Source organism: Bos mutus, unplaced genomic scaffold (assembly GCF_027580195.1).
Source record: "Bos mutus isolate GX-2022 unplaced genomic scaffold, NWIPB_WYAK_1.1 CTG216, whole genome shotgun sequence".
In the NCBI taxonomy this organism is placed as follows: Eukaryota; Metazoa; Chordata; class Mammalia; order Artiodactyla; family Bovidae; genus Bos; species Bos mutus.
This window is the reverse complement of record NW_027219617.1, coordinates 98335-106213: the sequence shown is the minus strand read 5'-3', so window position 1 is coordinate 106213 and position 7879 is coordinate 98335. Positions and strand designations below refer to the sequence as shown.

Here is a 7879-nt window from a genome sequence, read left to right as displayed (position 1 = left end):
TCTCACTGTTTCCACTGTTTGCCCGTTTATTTGCCATGAAGTGATGGGACCAGATGCCATGATCTTAGATTTTTGAATGTTGAGTTTTAAGCCAACTTTTTCACTCTTCTCTTTCACTTTCATTAAGAGGCTCTTTTGTTCTTCTTCACTTTCTGCCATAAGGGTGGTGTTATCTATGTATCTGAGCTTATTGATATTTCTTCTGGCAATCTTGATTCCAGTTTGTTCTTCATCCAGCCTGGCATTTTGCATGATTTTCTCTTCATATAATTTAAATAAGTAGAGTGACAATATACACCCCTGATGCACTCCTTTCATGATTTGGAACCAGTCTATTGTTGCTAATTTCCTTAGTGTATAATTAAATCATTAAGATCAATTTGGAAAATATCAGTAATGGAAATAAAATGAGATATTCATTCATAAGCAGTACAAGAAAATGCATACAAACCACTTTAAACACGTGAATAGATGTCCAAATTCAGTTACATATATTTTTATAATTAAAGTATGTAAATGAAATGCAATTTTTTATCTGATTTTCAAATACCACAAATGTTTTTCAAGCAGTGATTTTTAAGAGTGTGATCAAACAATTTTTCAGAATTAGAGGAGTAATGAGTGTGATAAAATTTCATGGATAGCATTTTAGCAATAACTACCAACATAATTGATGGCGCTAGTGGTAAAGAACCTGCCTGCCAATGCTGGAGGCATAAGAGACATGGGTTCCACCCCTGGGTCAGGAAGATCCCCTGGGAAAGCAAGTGGCCACCCACTCCTCTGTTCTTGCTTGTCTTATTCTTCCAGTCCCATGCATAGAGGAGCCTGGTGGACTATAGTCCTTAGAGTATCAGAGAGTCAGACATGACTGAGCCAGCAGCCTGCATGCACAAACATAAACATTGTAGACAGATATACCAATTAAATCAACAAGCCCACTTGTACAATTCATACTTACAAAATATCAGAAAGCCTGTATTGAAAAACCTGAAGAGGACTTAATACCTAAATTTTAGTGTATCTTTATAAAGAAGTTGGGCTTCCCTGGTTCCTCAGCTGGTAAAGAATTTACCTGCAATGTGGGAGACCTGGGTTTGATCCTTGGGTTGGGAAAATCCCCTGGAGAAGGGAATGTCTACCCGCTCCAGTATTCTGGCTTAGAGAATTCCATGGACTCTATAGTCCAGAGGGTCACAAAAAGTCAGACACGATCCAGTATAAAGAAGTTAAGCAGGATCGTGAAACTAGAATAACTTACATCTATATAGACTGGCATGTCTATATTGAATATCTTCCAGAGGCTGAGAAGATAAGTACAAAATTTATACAGAGCTAAGTGAACACATTCATATATGAAAATATGCATGTATTTGCAAAATTATTATTTGAAGAATCTTAGAAACCATGTACAGTGACTGAAACTGGGGAAACTGAGAGTTATTGGGTGTGAAGTTTGCAAGAGGTGTATCCTACGCTATTACAATTTGCTTGGCTTCTATTTTTTTTTTTCTAATTTTATTTTATTTTTAAACTTTACATAATTGTATTAGTTTTGCCAAATATCAAAATGAATCTGCCACAGGTATACATGTGTTCCCCATCCCGAACCCTCCTCCCTCCTCCCTCCCCATACCATCCCTCTATTTTTAAAACTTCTTAAAATACTCATCATATTTAAATTATTTAAAAATTAAATTATCATATTTAGTTATATGTGTAAAGAAAATGACATTGAATAGATGATGATCTATACAGAATTAAATTTTTAGCAAGTACAATAAAAATATACAAAACTCTGATGTGAAAAAAACTAACAATGAGAAAGCAATAAAAGCAAAATTGGATATAAATTTAAAAATAGTGTAACCACATAACATTTTAATTAACTCATTTGCTACATAATTTTCATTGTTCTCTATTGTAAATGGAAACACCTTTCTATTTTAAATGTCCCACCTATTTAGACACAGTGGTACACAAGATGTTATACAGTTTACATATGAGCAAAGAAATTGTCAATGAAAGGATGAATGTGTAGTTCATTCCTTATTTATAATTAACTTAATTCCTTGAGAGAGGAGGAAAAATTTAATCAGATTTACAAAGACTTTTACTTTCTGGAAAATTGGCCCTCTTGCTAAGTTACTGAATTCATTATGGGTAATGAACTAATTTGATTTGATCTACTATTTTTCTCCAGAGTTTCTTCATAGCATTAATCATCTCAGAATTTCTTAGACTGTAGATTAATGGGTTCAGCATGGGGGTTATGACTGTATAAAACACATTCAACAATTTGTCAATGAGGAAGGTTGTCACTGGTCTTAAATATATGAAAATACAAAGGGAATAAAGAAGACAACCACAGTGATGTGGGAACCACAGGTCTGGGGGACTTTCTGCCTCCCTTCCTGACTCAGGTTCTTCAGAGAGTGCAGGATGACTCCATAGAGGACAAGTAAGAGCAGAAAGATGATAAAGCAGATCAGACCTCCATTGGCCAGCACTACAATGCCGATGACATAGGTGTCAGTACAGATGAGTTTCAATAAGGGGTACATGTCACATGTAAAGTGATCAATGACATTGGGGCCACAGAATGGGACATAAACAGTGCTAAGTTGAATTACTGAGTGCAGAAAGCTTCCAACCCAGGACACCACCAGCATCACAACACACACCTTCTTCCTCATGATCACCAAATAATGCAAGGGCTTGCAGATGGCCACATAGCGGTCACAGGCCATGACCAGCAGAAATGATCTATAAACATCTGAGTCATACAAGATTCAAAGGCTGTGATATTTTCCCCAAAGAGTAAGTCTGAAATCAGTCTGGGGGTTATAGAAGAGGCATCCATAAATGATAAGCTGGCAAGAAAAAAATACAGCAGTGAGTTCAGGGTCTTACTGACAGTTATAGTCACAATAATGAGCAGGTTGCCCACCACTGTCAAAATGTAGAAAACCAAGAACATAACAAAAAGGATTTTCTGCTCCTTTGGATTATGTGTGAGGCCCAGGAGGACAAAGTAAGTTACATTATTTCTTGGTTCCATCTATTCTGGACAGGAGTTGACCTCACATATTAGAAGCAGTTTACCTACAAAACAAAGGGGAAAAGTTTTAAATGTACTAAAATCCTGTCTTCTGTTTATCCTTTCAATTAGAAAATATGCATACAGAATCTGCTTGTGCCCAGTGGGTCATAGACATTGTGATGTCCAGTTGAATCACTCATAGTTCCTTAGATTCAATGATATGACACAAAATGAGGAATCAGAAAGTTGCAGACATACATAATAGGCGCCAAGATACAGATACTCTCAAAATGCTAAATATCACAGAGGACAAATATATCAATCAGACTAGAATCAGAGAAATCTTCCCAGAAATGACTTAGCTGAGTTTTAAAGGTAAAGTTAAATAACAAAAAAAGATGGGGAAGGAATTCCAGGAAAAGTATATCATTTATAAAGTCACAAAAGTATAACACTAGAGACCCACTTAAGTTAACATATTCCTTGTGAATAGATCAAACTATGAATATAAAGTGACTGCCCAGAATTTTCTCAAAACTTCCTGAGACTTCTTTCTTAGAGTTTGTAGTGATATTCCTTCTAAACAATGAATACTGAGGCAGTCCAAATTTGTGTCTCCAGCCCCTATCTCTAGCCTCATTTTAATATAAGCAGCACTTCCAATTTTGAATATTTACAGTTAGACATCAATTTAGTACATATAATGCAAAATTTTCTACAATATAAAAGATGTCCCCCATCTTGCTAAAAGGCATCACTATTCAATGTAATTGTTCAGACAAAGCTTTGCACAGTGTTATCATTCTCTTTTTGCTTTCATATTATTTACTGATAACTGTATGAAATATAGTTGACTATACTTTCCAAATATGTCACTAATGTGATCATTCCCTTCCCCTCATTTTTCCTGGTCCAGAGCAGTAACCTCCCGCTACTTTTCTCCATTTGAGGAGGGGGAGAGTGGAGAGGGTTGTACACCAATTTGTTCTCTTGAAGCAACTCAAATTACATTCTTATATCTTGTTCCAGTTATATCACTCACCTGCTCAAAATTCTTATTCTATCAAATGTAATAGATAACAATTAATATTTACAGTAACAAACCCATAATCACATTTTCCCAGTTGATGAAGCTAAGGCTAAGAATACTCCTTTAATTTTCCTAAGGGTACACATTTCTACGTGATAAAACAAGAATTGGAAACTAAGTTTGATACCTTTCAAAACAGCTTAAATTCTTGCATAAAAAAGTCCATAATTGTGAACCATGTTTCCCAACATTTACTGTTAGTCTTACCTTGTTGGAATGTATTCAAAACCAGAAGGAAAAGTTTTTAAATCATTCCTAAAGATCTTGACCTTTTTCTTTAATCCAATATGACAAAAGAGGGCAAAAGGTTGCAATATTACCTGAGGATATGCTTGATTTCATTCAGCTGTCCATTTCTTCCATGGATTCTCCCATTTATTCAGAAGAATGTTTTATTTGCACTTTAGATTGTTTAAAAGAAATTCCATGGTACCCAAAAAATAAAAGTTTACCATGTTAAGATAATTTGTCAGAAAACTATGCAAATTCTAGGTTTATATAGGAAGAACAACAAGGTATTTCCAGGAAAATTTGTTTCTAGTAAATTTTTTCATAACTTCAAGATAGAAAAAAATCCGTGAATTGCTTAACACTTCTCATTTTGTCACATTGGTACAGCCAAACTAGTTGACTTAAGATTTTGAGAAAAATTCTTCTGCTGTCCTTTACATATTTTAGTGCAATATTTTAAGCCTAACAAATGACCTCCTGAAACTTTTACATCAGTTCCTAAAAGAACATCATCTATTTTCCCAAAAGAGACAAAGATCACTTTTATCCCTTCTAACCATACTTAACATTATGTATTAGAAGTGGAATGTATCCGATATTGATTATTTCTTAATTAAATTCACTGGGACTTTCCATTAAATTTTAAAAATACATCTGTATGTAAAGATGTGTGCTGTGCAGCTGTATCTGTCTTCTTTGTGACCCAATGGACTCCTCTGTCCATGGGGATTCTCTGGCAAGAATACTGGAGTGGGTTGGCATGCCCTCCTCCAGGGGATCTTTCCACATCAGGGATTGACACCAGGTCTCCCACATTGCAAACAGATTCTTTGCTATCTGAGCCACCAGAGAAGACCCTATGCAAAGATACTACCAATAAAAGACAGATATTTAGGGTGGAGTAGCAAAGGCGGTATAATAGAAAGACCCTGGGTTCATGTCCTCCCCTGGGAACACTGAAATTCCGACTATTTACAGAGTGACCATTTTTGAGAACGACTTGATGAGTGGCAGAAAATTTCCACTATTAATTAAGATATAAAAGGGCCATTGCAGGTTAGGTAGGAGTGACAAATATAGTGTATAGGCAACTCCCATATCTTGGGTAGGAAATACAAAAATGAGAGGATAATCCAGTTGAAGAGGCTCCCCAAAGGAGCAAAGTGGTCTGAGCCCCATATTAAGCAACTCATACTGGAGGTCCTGCACTACAAAGATGAGCCCCAAAAACATTTGACATTGAAAGCCAGTGGGGTTAACTTTGGTGAGAACCAGAGGTCTTGAGAAATAAAGACTCCAGATTTAAAGGTCACACACAGACAAGACCTCTTTCAGAAATAGCTATTTGAATGGAGACTGAGTCAGGTGTACTTGAAGACCTTCCCAGAGGGGTAAAAGGAAGTTGGGATTCATACTGGGGATATAGATGTTGGCAGCACCAGTTTGGGGGAGATAGCCCATAAAAAGATCACTGTTAATGGTAAACACCATACAGAAACCCTCCCTCTGTCTTCTTAGTGGTGGGGGCCAGGCCCAGCCAGCAGTCAGACAAAACAAACCCTTAGCAAGCTCCAGACCAAGCAGCTAGCTGGGCAAGAAAATAGCCATGTACCAACAGGCTAGCTACCATAGAACTCCTTGAACCCCTAGCTGAGATGAGACCCAAGAACAGACACCAGTTAGCCAGCACCAGGACCATCCTCATCCACCAGGGCACCAACCTGGGATAATGTGGGCTCCTCTCTGTCCATCTGTTGACCAAAACCAGATGAGAACCCCTAGGCCCAGATATATTGTCTAGGACACTGCTCCACTTACCATTGGATTTGTAACAGGCACAGAAGGCAATGTGTCATGTCCATGAATGTAGGGTATATTCATGATGAAGAAAGATTCTGCATATTGATAAACGATTGTGATTATACAACTGTATGTAATTTGCCAAAATATTCAAGATATAACTAAAATGATGAATGATGTACTGTAAAATCACGTACTATGTAAAGATGAGCTTGGGTAAACTCCGGGACTTGGTGGTAGACAGGGAGGCCTGGCATGCTGTGATTCATGGGGTTGCAAACAGTTGGACAAAACTGAGTGACTGAACTGAGCTGAACTGAAAGATGAAAAATAAAAATATTTCCAACATTGAAATAACAGACACTTTAGTTCAGTTCAGTCGCTCAGTCGTGTCTGACTCTTTGTGACCCCATGAATCGCAGCACGCCAGGCCTCCCTGTCCATCACCAACTTCTAGAGTTCATTCAAACTCACATCCATCGAGTCGGTGATGCCATCCAGCCATCTCATCCTCTGTCGTCCCCTATTCCTCCTGCCCCCAATCCATCCCAGCATCAGAGTCTTTTCCAATGAGTCAACTCTTCACATGAGGTGGCCAAAGTACTGGAGTTTCAGCTTTAGCATCATTCCTTCCAAAGAAATCCCAGGGCTGATCTCCTTCAGAATGGACTGGCTGGATCTCCTTGCAGTCCAAGGGACTTTCAAGAGTCTTCTCCAATACCACAGTTCAAAAGCATCAATTCCTCAGTGCTCAGCTTTCTTCACAGTCCAACTCTCACATCCATACACGACCACTGGAAAAACCATAGCCTTGACTAAATTGACCTTTGTTGGCAAAGTAATGTCTCTGCTTTTCAATATGCTATCTAGGTTGGTCATAACTTTTCTTCCAAGGAGTAAGCTTAGAATATGTAATTAAGGTCAATACTATTTATAATATCATCTAAAAATAAAAATGACTATATTTACAGTGAAACAAACTAGATTTATATGAACATCAAAGGAGACTTAAGTGAAAAGACAGATCCACTATGTAAGAATTCTCAATTTTTTATGTAAGATATTCTCAATATGTAAGAATATCTCAAGACAAAAATGTTTTGTAAAGCAATTCTCATAGAAAACACTAACTAAATTTAGTTTTCCTTAGATTAGCTTATTGAAATTCAATTTTAAAATATAAACAAGCAAGAGTAGACATAGTTTTGTTAAAGAATAGTAATGGAGAAGTCTTAACCTAATTCAGTATCAAAGTATATTTTAAATCAAATACAATTACATCATGTTAAATATCACATGAATAGAGATTCATGGATAATAATAGTAATTTGAATTGAATCCAAACACATACTCTATTTTAGACTATAAAGTTGGGATATCAAAGACATTGGGAAAATAATTATGCATTGATAAAAATAGCCATCAACAAAATAATTAAAACTTGGTCACTATTTAACTCCTTATGTAAAATTAATGCATAGATGGTTCAAAAATTGAAATGAAAAACATAAAACAATAAGACTTCACAAATTGTATTGAGAACTGTGGGAAAATATTTTGGTAAAATTGAAATAGGAAAATTATTTCTAAACAAGGCATAAAATCCAAAGAAAATATTGATAGATTTGACTATGCAAATGTGAACATATTTCTAGAGGACCAAAATATTCTGCACAGTATAAATACATCAAGAATAATCACAAGATAGAAATGCA

The 7879-nt window shown here is 36.3% G+C and overlaps 1 pseudogene; it reads right to left on the bottom strand.

Annotated features, from left to right (window-relative positions):
• Positions 1-2157: 2157 nt before the first annotated feature.
• Positions 2158-3061, bottom strand: LOC102283442 (olfactory receptor 4A47-like; annotated as a pseudogene).
• Between the last annotated feature and the right edge of the window lie 4818 nt (positions 3062-7879).